This window comes from Meleagris gallopavo, chromosome 1 (assembly GCF_000146605.3).
Source record: "Meleagris gallopavo isolate NT-WF06-2002-E0010 breed Aviagen turkey brand Nicholas breeding stock chromosome 1, Turkey_5.1, whole genome shotgun sequence".
Classification (NCBI taxonomy): domain Eukaryota; kingdom Metazoa; phylum Chordata; class Aves; order Galliformes; family Phasianidae; genus Meleagris; species Meleagris gallopavo.
In genome coordinates this window covers 161,466,952-161,484,873 of record NC_015011.2, presented here as the reverse complement: position 1 = coordinate 161,484,873, position 17,922 = coordinate 161,466,952, and the positions used below count along the sequence as shown (strand labels likewise).

Genomic DNA, 17,922 nt, shown 5'->3' with positions numbered 1-17,922 from the left:
AAAAAAAAAAGGTTGAATTTTTGTTCTCAGAAGACAGAAATGCAGTGAGTGGGCAATGGGCAAGTTGTACAGTTTTGGATTTATTAAAGATAATATATTGCAGGGAAAAATCAGCTGTGGTGGGACACTGTGTTTACTGGATGTTTAGAGAAGACCACACAACCCACAAACACGACAGGACCACGCTCAATGATCATATCTCACTATCACTTCCTATTTGCTAGAACTGTAATTGTGGGAATTCTTAAGGTCCATAATCACTAAAAATGGATATCTGAACTCAGAAACCAGGGAGGCAGAAGCCCTCAAGGAATTGTTTTCCACTTCAGTTAAAAAAAAAAAAAAAAAGGCTGAATTTTTAGTCAGTGAGAGATGGTCCAGTTTTACAGCTTTAGATTTGGTAAAAGAAACACCTGGCTGCCTGGCTGCCTATCAGTAACAGAGCAGAGTCTGATGAGAACAGAGGACAGAGATTATCAATCATTTATCATGTGTAAGGATTTCATTGATGCACATCATTCCAGTGCAACTGGTAATAACTGCTCAGGGTTGCCCAGAGGAGCTGTGGATGCCGCATCCCCGTAGGTGTTCTCGGCCAGGTGGGATGGGGCTTTGGGCATCTGGTCTGGTGGGAGATGTCCCTGCTACATGCAGCTCAGAGGGTTTGAAATGGAAAAGAAATGGGAAGATGTTTGCTGTTGTTGCAGATAGAATAGGCAAGGTGTAAGTGTGGTGAGGTCTGTAGCAGAAGCTAGTATTCTCCTCCAAACAAGATATACTGAGGGGAAAAGAAGTAATAATAACCTTTCTCCAGCTCCAAACTATAATCTCTCCATATCTTGATGGCATTTGATAAGCTTTCAGTGTAAATCAGAAAGAAAAACATGTATACATTGCTGCTATGGCAAAAATCCTGCTATACACCTTCACCAATGAATGGCTGGTGCAAGAAGACCAAAATGTTTTCTCTGATGTTGTCAAGTGGCCCAGTTCTGTAAGGTGGTTTCAGTGTCTCTGCATGCACATCCGTGCCTTTCCCCTTTAGAAAGCTGCTAAACACCTTGTCCAAGCAAGCAAAATGCAAAAGAGGACTCAAAGCGATTCTTTTCTAAAATCTGTGTGAAAATAATCAACAAGAGGAGAGAATAAACATATGATGTCTACAAGCACCCCGATTGAAAGTAGGGCTGTGGTGTGAACCTATGTTATTGTATCACCAAGATCACTGCAGGGTGAAGGAGCCGTAATGTTTCAACACAGGGAATGGCATCAACAACAGCTTGTGCTCACCCACTATACAAGCCCATGGCGCCCCAGCAGTCATGATGTTTTAGCAATCCCTTACTGACATAAAAAGCAAGTTCACAGAATAACTGAATCATTATGATTGGAAAAGATCACTATCCGGTCCAACCATCAACCCATCATCACAATGGCCACTAAGCCATGTCACTCGTGTCTAGAGTATGGAGCTGGAGATGGGGTTTAGCTGGTGAAAGGAGCTAAAAAATGAGAAATGTGCCAAAGAAAATGAGGAAGCAGCAAAAATGGGATAAAAGATGGAGGAGAGCAGAAGGTCAACAGGTTGGTCTCACTCTGCAAAACTTGTAAAGGCTTCTTGGTGTCGAGTCATGTGAAGGGAAAGTGGGTGGCTCTTGAGACACAGTAAAAATGAGAATTAACTCACCTACTAAATTCTCAGTCATCTTCCTCTTACTACCACTGCCAGGAAGTCTGATTAATCAGTCTAAGTTTAAATAGAACAAAAAAAAGAAAATACTATGCACTCTGACTGGTCCATGAGGAAACCATGAATTTGCTCTTTTAATAATTAAAAGTGACCCAGCAGATTTTCCAGAGCAATCATCTCTCATTCAGAGAATAAAATCTTCTCCACCCATGTACGTGGAATCTACTGCATTCTCTGCCCAGATAATCGCATTGTTTTGCCCACGCGGATGAAGTTTCATTTTGTGAGGTGGTTCCCCAAATACCACTTGTTTTTCTGCTGAGAAATACTGAGTAAAATCATTCCAATGATGGAAGAGTAGAAATGTTTTAACTACCTAATTGGTCGTCTTTTGCAGATTTCTATGGAAGAAAAAAGAAGTTCATTGCCACTGCCAACATGAGATGAACATTTTGCTGAGTATCACTGACAAAATTTCCACCCCAAGTACACTGCAGTAGGAGACGTCTCACAGGCTTGTGCTTGATTTCTTGCTGTACAAAACCCATGTACTTGTACAGCTCGGCTTGTGCTGCATGAGCTTTGACTTTCAAAGCCAGATTTCTACGTATCTTCACCTTTGCATATTTTTAATGCATCTACTTCACTGAATGGGAGAAATATCACTGATATCTGTGTCTCGAGAGTTCTCCTCCAGATCGCACCTGAGACGTAGCTCTCAAGGCACTGTGTGGGGAAAGGCTCCACAACATTTAATCCCCTGGAGTACTTCTTCATGCAAGTCAGTGAGAGTAAAACTAATGCAAAATGAGCAGAGGAGGCAGAAATGAGTCTGCAGGCAAAACCCCAGTGAGTCAAAGTGTCCCTCAGCGACGACATCAAATTGCTGGTAGAGGTGAGGCAGCCCTAACACCATGAGGAAGGTTGGGGTTCCTTGGTGTCTGTGGAGGTTTCTTTCAGACACGAGCACAGTTTGAAATCTGAAGTCCATAAAAACCTTTCAGTCACTCTGGCTCTAAGAGAGAAGAGAAGGTTTTGGCACTGAGTTTGAACGTACCAGAGCAACTGATTGGCAGTGCCACAATGGAAAGAAAAAGGAAGCAGAGCTGAAGAAACTTCTGAGAAATGTAAAAAATAGTTAACTGGACAGGAACTGAACAAGTCATCAAGTGTTATGGGAAGAGGCTGGTTCCTAAAGGTATGTTCCATGCAGCCTTTCTGTTTATAAATATGTATCAGCACTCCAGTAATCAGACCTGGACATTTGGGGTTGGAACTAGGTGATCTTCTAGTCCCTTCCAACCCAAGGCATTCCATGATTCAAGTTATTCTATAAGGATTAAGCTACTGGACATGAGAAAGCATATACTTTAACAGTGTCTGTAAGTGAAAAGCATCACGGAGTTAAGAAATTACACATCTTTGTTACATAACAGCACAATTAAAAACAAACAATGTATTACTTCATATGGCCATCTACTGAATTTCATCAAGACTAATTTCATGTTCAAAATCTCACTAGCCTTTGCCTGCTATCAGATAGAGAAAAGGGAAATTAGCACTCTCTTTTCATTTTTCAGAACAAAAGCACGAGCTTTGAAGCGCTGCCTTTGTGAAAGAAACAGTTGTGGCCTGCTAAAACAAGCAGTACTGAAAAGGTTAACTAATTTGGTTTCCCTGATAAGTTTATCTATGATCAGAACTGAGTCATACAGAAAATACTCCTACAAGATTTGACCTTTTACTTGTATCCCACACTGAGATAATATTATACTTAAAATGGATATCAATAAGAACTTTGTTTTAAAAACTATATTTAAAATAAATTACTTTTAAATAACAGAAACTGTTTTCAATTAGCCCTGTTAAAGGAAATCAACTAGAAAGTTATGTATGCTTTTTTATTTTCTTTATATAAATTATACCCAGGAGTCCTATGATAGCAGCACTATACAAACTATGCACTGCCTTTATATTTATTTCTTATCAAAATAAACTTAACAAATTAGATTTGTTTTTACAGCACTTTATATCCAATAATGACAATGTTGTATTGGTCCCAGGATAAAAACAATGAAAGTAGCAGCTGAATGGTATTTTTATTAAGAGTTAACAAAAATGTCCTGTGCAAACACAGTGTATAAAGAAAATTAATTCCATAATTCCTTATGATGAAGGCGTCCCTCTCTTTTTTCTTTTTTTCTCACAATATCAATCTCATTTGGAAAGATCATTTTAAGGGGAAAACTGTAAGTTTTAGCATGACTTACTCAGCAAAATGATATAGCTGAACTTAAACATTGCTGACTGCTACGATTTCATATTAGGACCTGGCAAATGTTTTGATAACTTAATACTTTTTAAAAGAAAACTTGTTTGTTACTGAAGATTTTGGGAGCTCAGAAGAAATATAATCTAAAAAAATAACACAGTTAGAGATCCAAAGAGATGTTTCTTCTTTTTCCCATTTTTTCCATTTCCTCTACCTTGAGCTGGTTCCTCCATGTGAGCACATTTAGAGGCCTTTTACTGGTGGCAGATTCAAATCTCTCTGAGATATTCACCATACAAACTCAGCAAGAGTCCACGCTTTCCTCCAGCAGTGGAAAAATGGCAGGGCTAATAGTCTGGGGTTTGTTACTAAACCCCAGTCCTCACACCAAAAATAAAAATAAAAATAAAAATAAAAAAATTAAAACATTGTTTAGAACATGTGGTTTGCTGCTATTAAGTTAACAGTGGAAAATCTCATTACTTTTAATTTTATTTTGTGGTGGGATTGTTTTGTAGACTAAGGCAGATTTTCTCTTAAGCAGAGCCTCTCCTCCTACCTTGCAGCATTCTACTCTGCAAGCAGATCTTTGCACAGCTCGCCTCGATGTTTCAGGTCAAAGTGCTGAATTAAAAAAAGAAAACAGATTTTTCCCCATGTGTGCCTCTCATGTACCATCCTCTCCAGCTCTTGCTCTGACAGAGGAGTGTTCCAATGAAGACCCTGGGCTGAGGATGTTCTCCATGCAGTGCTTAGAACGCATCTGTTCCTACTGAAAGCTCCAAAGGGGCAAGCCCTGTGAAGAAGCAAGGTGTAATGTGGGTAGATGAAACAGGGGTTCTGGAGCTCAAAGTGGCCAGAGTAGAAAAGAGAAGATTGTAAAGGTTTCTGCATCAGATTCCTGCCAAAGTTTGGAAGCCTCTACCTGATTTCTGACTTTGGATTGAGGCTACAGTTATTTATGAGAATAGAGGACCAAATGTGCAATTTGAGGTGAAAATATTGCCAAGGCAGAAATCTTGCTCAGAGCTTAAAAGCTTCTATATACATACATATATATATCCTACTTATTGTGGCTCAAATCTGAAACTCTTACAGTTTAAAATACCAAGTGAGATTCAGGGTCACATAATATTTGCTTTCTATCAACAGCCCAGTGGATTTCCCTGTAACATATGCTTGCACCTGACAAGACTCACTCTTGTGCAGAGATGAGCCATTATATTGTAAATTCCACTTGCAATACAATCCTTATGTAACTCAGCTTGTGTATTTCCAGATATCCTTATATTTTCAAGTTCAGCCATTCCCCTGACACTCAGCACTTTTCCAGGTCCTGGTTTGTCATGAGAATTTGACATCTGCTTCCTGAATAAACAAAATATATGCACGTAAGATCACTGATGATCAGATACTATATTTCTTTTGAACATCTCTCTAGTCCCCACTTCTTAACAAAGCTGCCAGAAACTGAGCTCTACATTCAGATGATGACTCACCCACCGCCACTGCTGCCAGGGCCTCGCTTTTCCATCAGTGGTCATTTTAGGAGCTCAGGTCAGTCTCTCAATATTTTTTTGGAAATTGGGGAAGGAAATGGATCAGCTGCTCAGTGAATACAGGTCTTATGGGAGTGGCTGAGGAAACTGGGATTGTTTAGACTGGAGAAGAGGAGGCTCAGGGGAGACCTTATTGCTCTCTACAACTCCCTGAAAGGAGGTCATGGCAAGGTGGGGGTCAGCCTCTTCTCCCAGGCAACAGCGATAGGATGAGAGGGAATGGCCTCAAGTTGCACCAGGGGAGGTTCAGGATGGATATTAGGAAAAACTTCTTCCCAGAAAGAGTGGTAAAGCACTGGAACAGGCTGCCCAGGAGGGCACTGTCCCAGGAGGTGTTAAAGAATCATGTAGATGTGGCATTGAGGGACATGGTTAGTGGGTATGATGAGGATGAGTTGGTGGTTGGACTAAATGGTCCTAGAGGTATTTTCCAACCTTAATGATTCTATGACTCTTTGATTCCACGAAGGGAGGAACTCTGACTAGTCTGAATTCCCAAACACTCAGCAATGCTCGGCTAGAAGTGCCACTGTATGGGCACAGCTCATACGTTTGTTTCTAGCCAACTACACTATGATTTTACAAAAAGCTACAGCAAAGCAGAGGGCTGCTCATTGCTTCATTTTGAATAAGAGTGCCTGGGGAGTAGGCGTCTGATGTTTGCAGTGGCATGAGCACCTGCAGTTTGTGGGCTAGCGTGGAGGAGCAACAGATGTTCAGCATCTCTGCAACATCAGGCCTTGAATTGAACACACATGATTTCAAGGATGGCCTTACAGGGGTGCAGTGAGTGGCTCCTGCCATTTCAGGAGTGGGTGCCATTTAGAGCATTATCAGAGATTTAGGAAATGAGTTCAGAGCTGGATATGAAAATATACTGATCATCACTTTAGAGATGAACAAAAGTTAAATGTGACCAGGCTGAGACAGAAAAACATTCATCTCTTGACAGATGTCCAAAGTACCAGCTGAGACTGAGACCAAGCACTGAGACCTTGCTGATGGTGTGATGCTTTAGAGATGCACTACCCATAGTGAAACCAGCTCAATTTTGACATCTACTACACGTGCAATTGAAAAGTGAACTTGCAAAATGGGGATTATTTTGAGAACTAAGTGAAACTAGCTTGTTCAGTCTGTAGAGCCCTTGGGTTCACTTTCTTACGTTTTACTTTGTGCAGTTTTATACACCAAGAGTTTTGCTTTGAGTTTTAGGTTCAAACAAAGCAAAACTGATTGCAAAGCACTGTGTTTTGATTTTTCAGATTGAAATTAGGTCTCACACAGAAATTTTCAAAAGCCAAAGTGCAGAGCACTGGAGCCTGCGTTTCAGCCCAGTCCGTTTCCAAGCTGTCAGCCTGAGGCTCAGAGCCAAGTTTTCCTTACGTGCACTGACGCTGAGAGCTGCCTTCTCTGTGCAGTCCCACATCCACACAAAACTCCCTAAAACCACCCGATTTTGCAGTTTCTTCCAGGAATAATAGGTGAAGCTATCCCAGCGTTGTCAGATTTAACTAACGTCAAATAGTGCCAAGTTAGTAATTGTCGCCTTCAATAGATTTGTTTCTAGCTAAATCCACGAAAATTATTACAAAAGCACATAAATCCCAAGCTACAGTTAGCACTATTTTCTGCTAGAACGAAAGCCGCATGCTTACCTTTATTATAACAGTCTTGCCAAAAGCAGTAGGGCAGAGTGTCCAGAAACACCCTCCTGAAGAAAGCTTTGAAGAAACACCTACTTAAACATACTTTCAGCCTTTATTTTATCCACTTTGCACATTTATTTTCTTAGCAGCCCTTGAGCCCAATGGTTAACACGTTGGATTATCGTTCTTACTGGCCACAGAAAATCATTTCTGTCTCACTTACAACAGGGCTCATTATCATACTTTCATGCTCATCATTTAACTTTCCATTATATTAATAACCTGGGCCGGTTTTACCCAGCAAGCAACCTAAACCTTCTGACTTTGACAGAAACCTTGTGTGCTTATTTCTCTTTCTAACCATCAAAGAAGGTCACTGAGCTACCCTAGGTATCAGCATTTTTCCTGTGTGATTCACTCACACCAAGCAAACCCTCTAGACCAACATTTCTTCCGTTTCTGAATTTGTACTTAACCAATAGGATCAACAGGCCCCCTTCTCCGTGGGTGGTGATAATGTCAGTACACCACTGCCCAAATAACCTTTCTCTATAGGGAAATGCTAACATTTAATTCTTTAAATTTAAACCACATGTATTTTGGTCTCATAACCGTACTCTGCATTAACTGCCTTTTGTTATTAATTTGTATCACTAAAAACCTTAATGAAACCAGTTATTTAAATTGGAAATGTTAAGTGCAGTAGACATCTAAAATTTGGGTATGAGCTATAATACATCAAAATATTTAAATAGTAACTAAATATTTTACCTAACCATTGTAAACACATTTGCAGAATTAATAATGACACAGCCCTGTGTATGTTCAATGTAAAGCCCCGTCTCCAAAGAGCTGTTCTCTTCAGTCCTTTGCAGGGAACATAAGCAACAGCTAGAGAGGCTTTTGAATGGTTTCTATCCGTTACCTTCATCTTAGCCAGAAACAAAAAGTGCTATTTAAGTACTGCATATGTGAGACCTCCGCTAAGGAGAACAAATTACGTGTGAGTTGGCCACATGCTATTTTCCTCCTGGTGTTCTCTGAAAGAGACACTGCCACTGTATACATTCCTCACAAACATTGCCGCGGGGTGACCACAAACACACAGCTGCCAGCGCAGTGCAAATACTGACATTTGGGACCAGGACTCGGGGACTCTTATTCAGACAACAGGAAAACTAAATCGTTCCTCAGCAAAATGTAACACGACTGAAAGCAATTAAAAAAAAGAAAACAAACAGACAAATAAGGTCTTAAAAATTTGGGGGGAGGAAGGTAAATTTTTAAATTTCTTCAGTATTAACACATATGATCTAGATAATGGTTGCATCGGTCTGTGCTTACAGCCATTATTTTAATTACATGTTTCGTGTCTCAGCAAAAAGACTTATAAAACCTTAAACTGCCGATCACAGAGTTTCGATACCAGTCCATGATTTTTCGAATCGCCTTTTTCAAAGCATACGCTACCTCCCAGGTGCAGATTTATACCATCTTCTTTGTTTTTTAAGCAGGAATTCTGTAACTCATTCCACAAGCCAAACAGTTCACTACCCAGAACCAGCTGAGAATCTTCCTCTGGACCAAAATCACTGAATCATAGAATCATAGAATTGCTCAGGTTGAAAAAGACCTTCAAGATCATCGAGTCCAACCATGACCTGACCATACTACCCTAACTCTAACAACCCTCCACTAAATCATGTCCCTGAGCACCACATCCAAATGGTTTTTAAACACATCCAGGGATGGAGACTCAACCACCTCCCCGGGAAGCCTATTCCAGTGCTTAACAACCCTTTATGTAAAAAAATGTTTTCTGATATCCAACCTAAATCTCCCCTGGCACAACTTGAGGCCCATTTTTCCCTATTCTGTCTTGGGGAGCTCACTGGGGCTGGTAAATCATATAAAAACAGCAGTCGCTGGAGGTGGCTGCAGTAACAAGAGGCATCCTTGGGGCTCAGTCACAGATTTCAGGATGCTTAGGTTGCAGCTCTCCATGGCTTCCTATAATTCTTTCCCATCTCACAGTCTTTCAGTTATATAATTCCCAGTCCATAAAATGCTGTCCAAATCCCACACTCTGGGATTTGGTAAAAATGTTCAAAATACCATTGCTCCCTTCTAAAGAGACAAACCAGTCCTGGTTCTCTGTAGGAGTGTTCCTGTACCTTCCTCCCGCTCAGTCTGCTGGCATGAGTGATGCGAGGAGAATGTTTGTTTCTCCTCTCACACAACCTCTGCTGCTGTGCCTGGGGGTTCATCCTGGAAAAGAATCATACAGACTCAATTAAAAAAAAAAAGAAGAGCGAACAAGAATAATTTTTCTGCTTCATTTGCAAATTATAGAATTAATATTTACACAATTAAACCCGATTTCCTGATTGCTTTGTGGGTCACCCTACACCATGCTATTTTCTGTAACAATTTGACTTTTAAACTTCTGCAATAATAATCCAAATTCCTGTCGATCATAATGCTACTGACCGATAAAAAACAGTTCATGGGAAAGTTTTATCTGCCTGTACAATCCTCATTGATTGCCTGTAGTGAATTTCACCCATAGTTTGCTTCCCTCTCACAATTTTACCTTCATTATGAGTTATAGATTTATGCACTGCATTGTTTTTATATGTTATATTCTAGAAGAACATTCCGTAACGTTCAGTCCAGCACTGTACAATGCCTATATAACCACATCAACTAATATATTCAAGGTTTTTAACTTCCCTCCTATTCAGCAGACCATCAAAAATGAACCTGATTAACATAGCTTTGTAATTACTGCATGTATTTCTCTAACTCTCTGTAGCCGAGTGCCTGGTACCTGAAGTTACCACTTTCTTCATCAAAATTAGTTTGCTGCATCATGCCCCAATCTGAGGAATTATGCTTACTTTTTCCAGACTCCCAACACTGTTGAACCTCAGACCACTGTGTTCTTGCTGGGAAGCTCCATTTTCTCAGTCAGAGCCTGCGTGTGTTACCTGCAAGGGAAAGATGGACTGTTCACTGCCCTGAGCCCTGAATTCTCCCGCAGCATCAGCAGCTCCCCACCCACACCCGGGTTCAGCTCAGCCACCTTAATTCAAAACAGACCCTTGATGGCATCCTGTTAAACACAATAATCCTCAACTTGCTAGATACGGAATTACTTTCCTGCCCCTACTCCTTGTTAAACATGGATAAAAACACCTTAGGTGGAATTACTTTCACAGCTGTGCCACCTTTAATTTTGTTAAGCCTTTGCAAAGGTCTATTGTTTGTGGGTTTTTTTTTTACAGTGTTCTTCTACAGCAGTATCAAAGTTCAGATGCCTACAGAAAGGTACCCAATGCCCTCTGGAGCAACCCAGAATATCTGCAGCACCTGTAGAAGAGTTGACAGTGACAGTGTGGGACCTACAGGAGATCTGCACCATTGAACTGTCAGCAAGAGGCCAGCTGGGATTCCCCAGGGGCTCCAAAGCGACACAGGAGGGCTATGCTTAGGCACGTGCATTTCTTCCAAAATTAACACAATTAAGTATAAAATAAAGGAAAGAAAGTAACTAAACAAAAATTAATATGATCGCTTAACTAAAAGCTTGGAAAATAATACTCCAAAGATATAATTTCACTTTGATATGCAGACTAAATCCCATACCTACCTGTATAAAAGCCAGTTGTAGATAATTGTTGCAAATCATCCAGGTCCCATAAAAATAAAGTGCATAATGGAATAGCTAAATTCACTGCACTTTGATGCTCTTTTTACTTCATATTTTAGAAGACTGATACATTTTTAAAATTAAATACTGAAAATGAAAATTGTTTTGAACTGTTCTAGAGTGAAGTTTTTAATCCTAAGTACATATGCTATTTTTTCTCATTCAGCAACAGAGTGTTTTATACCGTCCAAAAGAAAAGCACTGTGACATTTGTATTTAAATAACTTATTGAAAAAGATAGGGATGCCTACGGCACAATTATTTTCCCATCACTTCATCGTAAGTCCAAATTTTGAAAACATAAAATGAATTCACATCATAATGTATTCCTCAGAGCCAAACCTTGGAGATTGTTCTCATCTTTCCCCTGGATAAATTCCTTCCAGTACCTAAAGGGAGCCTGCAGGAAAGCTGGGAAGGGAGAGTATAGTGGTAGGACAATGGATAATGCCTTTAAAGTAAAAGAGGGGAAATTTAGATTAGACATTAGGAAGAAATTCTTCACTATGATGGTGGTGAGGCACTGGCACAGCTGTGGGTGCCCCATTCCTGGAGGCACTCAAGGCCAGGTTGGATGGGACCCTGGGCAGCCTGAGCTGCTGGCTGGCACTGCCCACAGCAGGGGGTTGGAATTGGGTGGGCTTTAAGGTCCCTTCCAACCCAAGCCATTCTGTGATTCTATGAAATTCAGGCTGAAAGACAGAACACTGTTTATAATCATCAGAGCTGTAATGGGTTGGAACAAACCTCCAGTGGAATACGAGGTGGGCAGTACACCTCCTGCATAGATTTTACAGCAAGTTTGGCTTTAACAGCCAGAAGACCAGACTCAGCAGACCTGGAGTCCTCAAGCAATAAGCCAGTGGTGTATTGATTCTTCACAATTCTGGCACAGCTTTCTCAATGTGGTTATCAGAAATCAAAATTACGCTCTTTATATTAAAGAAATCTGCATCTAATAGCCAGGTGAACACTTAAGAGGTGGCATAACTATTAAAATAGACATTAAAATGATTGCGTGATTCTCAAGTTTTATTTATAAAGTAGAAAGTGAAACTACTGTTCTTTACTTCAGACTCAATCTGAAGCAATTCTGATGATTTCAGTTGCTTCAATGAGTTTACTTCAAGCTTGTATCAAAGTAAATGAGATTTGCATTCATCACTTTACTGTGTATGCCCTTTGGGGGAACTAAAGCCCAAAGCCCATCATAAAAACTAATGATTATCACTATGTGATAGTCATCATGGAAGGAGAGTTCACAGTGGTGAAGGTGACAAACACAACTGCAAAAGGCAGGAGACAGTGTTAACCAGGCATTGGTTTGCTTCAACCATCCTCTGCCCTCTGTTCATTATATGGCAGGGTTATGCAGTGCAAAGATTCTGAGAAAATATTCTCAATCTGCTTCAACATAGACCAGCCAACTTTGTCTTGGTTTTTATTTGGAGTAACGTATCCTTCAAAAGCTGTATTTTAAAGCAAACTTTTTTTTCTGTCACAGCCAAATTCTCTCCAGTTCTGGGATTCACAATATTTTCCTTTTTCCAGAATGACACCTGCTGGTGGGAGAAGCATGGATGAATTACAGATATTCTGTGGTTCAATAGCAGCTAACCTAAGCATACTCTCTGAGCGTGCTCATCACCTGTGTCCAGTAAACTGTTCATAATAAAGATCTGGAAATGTAAAGATACTATAAGGAGCATGTTGTAGAAGCAACATAGTTTTCAAATCTGATTTAATATTTGCTCTTATTGAATCACTAAGATATCATCCACCAAAGCAATGCTTCAGTGGTGTTTCAATGTCGTATCCTAGTACTATTCTGGGAAGCCCACAGCATGGATATGTCAAATTGAGGTGAAAGCCTGAACGAAATCCTTCCTATCCTATGCAAAAAGCTGCTGTGCTGCTTCAGACCTTTCAGTGTGAGTAAAACCAGCTGCTAACGTTATTATTGGTGCTTAACACTCCAGAAGATTAGCATCTCAAAGAGAAGCATTATGCACATGTCCCTCAACTGGTATACGAGGACATAGCTAGGAGAGACAGAAAGCAAGCTGTACCTTTGCCAAAACGATGACAAATGCTCCTCGATATGCCAGGCAGCATTAGGATCTGTAATGGATTTCCGTACACACAGCACCTCTAATGTCTAAGGCTGCTGTAGAAGACTCCAGCTATAATGGAGCCAGACTTGAGCTTTTCATGCTTTCAGCACATTCACAGCAATATTTCCAAAAGTGATTTCCAATGCTCAAAACATCCTCACTGGGGATGCACAATTTTATCTCCTTTTTCTGAGATGCTAACTACCCAAAGTCCCCTGTGATGGCAAGCTAAAGCAGAGGTGCCCAGGACCCTGAAGAAAACATATATATTGGACTATGAAAAATTAGAAATCTGAATTATTGAAGCTACTCTCAGATAATTGCAGGCAGTAACTTGTGGTCATGTACTAAATCATACTTTGAGACCTGTATGATTTGAAGCCCAACTTGTGAAGAAATATTTGTGAAAAAAATGTCCAACTAAAAAGAAAATAGTATCAGAAATTAAATTCAGAACTAGAATTCGATGAATTCTTTTGAATTATTTGCAAGGCAAATATAGAATCATAGAATGGTTTGGGTTGGAAGAGACCTTAAAGATCATTTTGTTCCAACCCCCTGCTATAGGCAGGGACACCTCCATCTAGACCAGGTTGCTCAAAACCCCATCCAGCCTGGCTTTGAATGCTTCCAGGGAGGGGGCATTCACAACATCTCTGGGCAACCTGTCCCAGTGTCTCACAACCCTCACAGTAAAGAATTTCTTCCTAATATCTAGCCTAATTCTACCTATTCCAATTTAAAGCCATCTCCCCTTGTTCTGTTGCTCCATGCCCTTATAAAAAGTCCTTCCCCAGCTTTCCTGTAGGCCTCCTCAGGTACTGGAAGGCCTCTGTAAGATCCCCCTGCAGCCTTCTCTTCTCCAGCCTGATTAGCCCCAACTTTCTCAGCCTGTCCTCGTAGTAGAGGTGCTCCAGCCCTCTGATCACCTTCCTGGCCCTCCTCTGGACCCACTCCAACAGCTCCATTTACTTCTTGTGTTGGGGTCCCCAAAACTGGACACACATTCAAGTGTGTTCCTCTTGAGTAAATCATTAAAATATAATGTTATGGCATACCTCATCGCAATGCCAGAAGGCAAATTTCTATCCTGATTAGAGAATTAGAATGCAACTTAGGAGCCTTGGCTTGGATTCTTGGATTTGTCAGTGGCCTCCTATATAGCTCTGAGCAGACAGCTTCACATCTCTGTTCCTCCAGTTCTCCCATCTGTGAAAAGACAATAACATTTTTATGTTTTATGATTTATGAAGATAGTTATGTGACGGATTTCCAAAGATTGCTTTTATTTTGGAAAATGCAAGCACATGAAAAAAGGGATATATTGCTGTAAACTCACTGGATAATAGGAGACACATGAGGCTGTTTGCTTCAACAGATACTTCAGAGATAGAGTTTCTTCAGACGTATTCCTTGCAAAATTCATCATGTCCAGCCAACGGTTGCACATACTTCTGGTTTTAGAGTCCTTGTTTGCCATGGCAAATGAAATGCATGCATGTTATAGAAACAGCCCAGAATTCAAATAAGCCTCTGCAAAAGGATGAGAGCTCTGAATTTGGTCAAATTTTCCTGCTCTCTTAACTCAGCCTATTGAACTCACACTGAACGGAGTAACCTTACCGTTGGAACTACTTCCACATCCTTCTCTTTTTACTCCACCTAGGACATTCTGAACTTCTACCATCAGTAGCCACCAAGTTACCAAGTACTTGTCCCAGAAGGACGAATGCTACGTAACTGGACATTACTTACCTATACCAACCTGAACAACAGTGCCTCTGCACAGAGGAAGTAAGAATGCTCCAGAGCATTGCATATATTTGTATTTCTCATTTTTATTGCCTTTTTTCCCCTTTCTACTCTCTCTCGCTTTCTTTCATTTCGGTTTTTTGCCATTTTATAACCCTACCCTGAGCACCAGAATGACAGTTATTGATTCTCCATCTAAAAACATATACTTTCAGCAGAAGCATCGTATATTTTAAACTCTGTTAAGAGCAAAACAGAGGTAATCCACACTGCAGTCTGAATCCACACAGGACCACTAAACACTGCACACTGTGCAGGATGTAATATCAATTCATGGAGAGAAAAATACGTAACGACCTCACCCAAACTAGCTGCAGGTAAACTCAACTAGAGAATTGCAGCTTCACTTCTCCCCATTTCCTCTCCTTAGAGAAAAAGAAATATTAAATACTTTGCTGTACCACAGCAAATTCCTCAGTGAGATCCAGTGAAGTTAGATTTGCAATATGCCCTTTTTACATCAAATCAAAAAGTTCCAGATTTGCATATCATTTTCACTTTTTTTTTTCCAAAATTGATTATTTCAATACTTCTTTCTATTTACTAAGTACATTTTTTTCCTCCAAAATCTGTTTTAAAGATTTGCACCCTTGATCTTTTTACCCAGATTAACAAACCTGCTCTTGTCGCAGTGACTCCTCCCTTCTTATAAGACACTCAGGCATGTGGTTTCATACCCCTATTTTGTCTGAATTCTGGATTAATAGCTGCTCCACTCCACTGACTTGCATATCCAGACTTTGCCCTATTTCTTCATCATTTTAGCCCAGAGGTCCACCACAGATTCTATTTCATCTTGCCCCTGCCTTCACTGCAGAGCAGTCTTCCTCTCTTCCTCAGTCTTTTCTAGATGAAGAAGTTTTTGCTATGTCCTTCCATTGGTTCTTACTCCATTCCTACATATCCTGCTCTCCGACTCATCACTTTCTTTGTCAATTCCTCTTCTGTCTTTGCACTACCTACAGATGTATTTTCACTGGTGATTGACCATCAAATTAAATAAGGTGCCCTTACCATTTTTTCCTTTGTTTGGGATACAAGTTCTGGATAGTTTTTACACTTGAGGGAAAAAAAGAAATAATCTCTCCAGTTCAGCTCCTTGATTCTTCGATGCGGATGACTTCAACTGTTAAGTCACGTAGCTTATCAAAACTTTTTATCTTCAAAATCAGGAACCTTAACTACAGTTCTGCTTCTATTTAGTCTTCTATTTAATGCAAATGCAATAGGCTTGTGAGTATTTGTTTCCAAGTTCCTTATATGTTGATTTTTCCTTTCTTTTTTTCATGGCCTTCATCAAAAGTAAGTTTAAAATAGGTTCAGTTGAGAAGTCATTTGGTTACCTACTCTATCTAGAGGTACATGGGCCCTACCTTGAGAAGTAAGGCCCTACTTCTGCATGTCTTTCACTAGAGATTACAGAATGAATCATAGAAAGGCCTGACTTGAAAAAGACCACAATGATCATCTAGTTTCAACCCCCCTGCCACGGGCAGGGTAGCCAACCACTAGACCAGGCTGTCCAGAGCCACATCCAGCCTGACCTTGAAATACAGAGTTTGTATCTAAAGAGATACAGATGAGATACATCTAAGAAATATAAATCTTCCCAAAATATGCCATTTCCAGTTGTATTTATTCTATTTATTTGTCTAATTATACTATTTGCGACCTGATGATAAGGATGGAAAGAGAGCTGCATCAGCTATCCAGAATGATCCCTACTTGTTCCAACTAATGTTTCTCAAAGGAATTTTAACACAAATTTTGTGTTCAGACAGCAACAAGTCTGTTCATTTTTTTTTTTTTCTGAGGGACAATTTGAGACAAATTATTTTTTTCTTTTAGAAAGCCAGTATATAAAATTTTCAACTGCCAAAACACATGGACCATTAGATAGCACAAAACCTAGGGCTGCTGGATTCCTGGCTGCCCTAACACTGATGTACCTTAAAAAAAGCAGCTGCCCAGTAGTGAGGAAGCCTCAGAGCTGGATATCCGAAAGGGGTAACAAGTCTGAGAATCTGGAAGGCCTGGAGGGGAAAACCAGGTAGGTTTGAGCCCCCACCAGCCTCGGAGGAGGGAGCTGGAGAGCTGCAAGCCCTCTCCACAGATATGGAGGGAGCTGGCTGAGCTGAGGCAGGATGGGAAACCAAAACTATTCCTTTCTAATGGTGTTCTGTTCTAATAAGTTGGAGCCCACCCTAAAGGTGAGCTCACCCACTGTTACGTCCCATTGCACTCAGAGGCTGGCCCAGCGGGAACCCAAATGCCCCAGTCTGCTCCTTTGGGGTTTCATTGCCATACCTCAGAACATTAAAGTGGCCCTTTCCAGCCCTTTCCCACTGGGAACGTTTTGACACTGTTCTTCCCTACAGAGCAATAGCATTTCCAGTTACCACTAAAATATGTAAAACTTTCACAAGCGTTAAAAATGTGAAGCAAGAGCAGCATTTCAGCCACCAAATGAGTAATACCTCTGAAGAAGACTTAACAAAAAGTTTGTGGGAATTTTTGTCCAACTTTATTTACTGCTACAAATTGCTTACCAGATCCAGCCTGTTCAGACTGCTGTGCTTGTTACACCAGCAGAAAAACAGCTTTAACTCTGCAAGTCCTTTTTTTCTTGCAGTGTACTTTCACTCACTTTCACTAACACGATACAAAAACGATGCCTTGGGATTACAATTGCGTGGTGGAAACTTTTTACTACACTTCAGTGAACCTTAAGGGAAAACACGTACATATATACTGTGGATATTATGTGGATTTCCAGGAACCCTGTCAAAATTATCTCATGAAACAACATTAAAAAAAAAGACAACTAGAAAGAAAACTGCTTCATTAACTTCTTCCATTACTCACACCAAAGGGTAGATGTAAGATCAAAACTAAAAGCATTATTTTTGAAAGCCTTTTGAAAACGTGGCTGGGTTTCCTACCCTCTTACCTCTGTGAGCCATTCAGACAACGAGTAGTCCGTGATCTTCTGAGCATCAAAACACCACCTAAACCAGCAATGTAATTCCAGATTACGTCCAAAATGCTGAATTATTTAATCCATGAACGAACCACAATGTACTTTGCTTATACATCTGAAAAAAAAAAAAAGAA

At 40.3% G+C, this 17,922-nt stretch overlaps 1 long non-coding RNA gene across 3 annotated transcripts; it reads right to left on the bottom strand.

The window, feature by feature from the left end:
* Nucleotides 1–3,630: 3,630 nt before the first annotated feature.
* On the bottom strand, nucleotides 3,631–17,900 carry LOC104917492. Of its 3 annotated transcripts, XR_796899.3 has the most exons (6): nucleotides 17,759–17,900; nucleotides 14,336–14,464; nucleotides 14,055–14,205; nucleotides 10,071–10,160; nucleotides 9,345–9,438; nucleotides 3,631–5,330 (listed from the first exon to the last, which is right to left on the bottom strand). It is a non-coding gene; the product is annotated as an uncharacterized LOC104917492 (long non-coding RNA). The 3 variants fall into 3 exon arrangements; XR_796898.2 differs by lacking the exon at nucleotides 3,631–5,330 and having other exon boundaries at nucleotides 8,960–9,438; nucleotides 14,336–14,529; XR_796897.2 differs by lacking the exon at nucleotides 3,631–5,330 and having other exon boundaries at nucleotides 8,960–9,438.
* Between the last annotated feature and the right edge of the window lie 22 nt (nucleotides 17,901–17,922).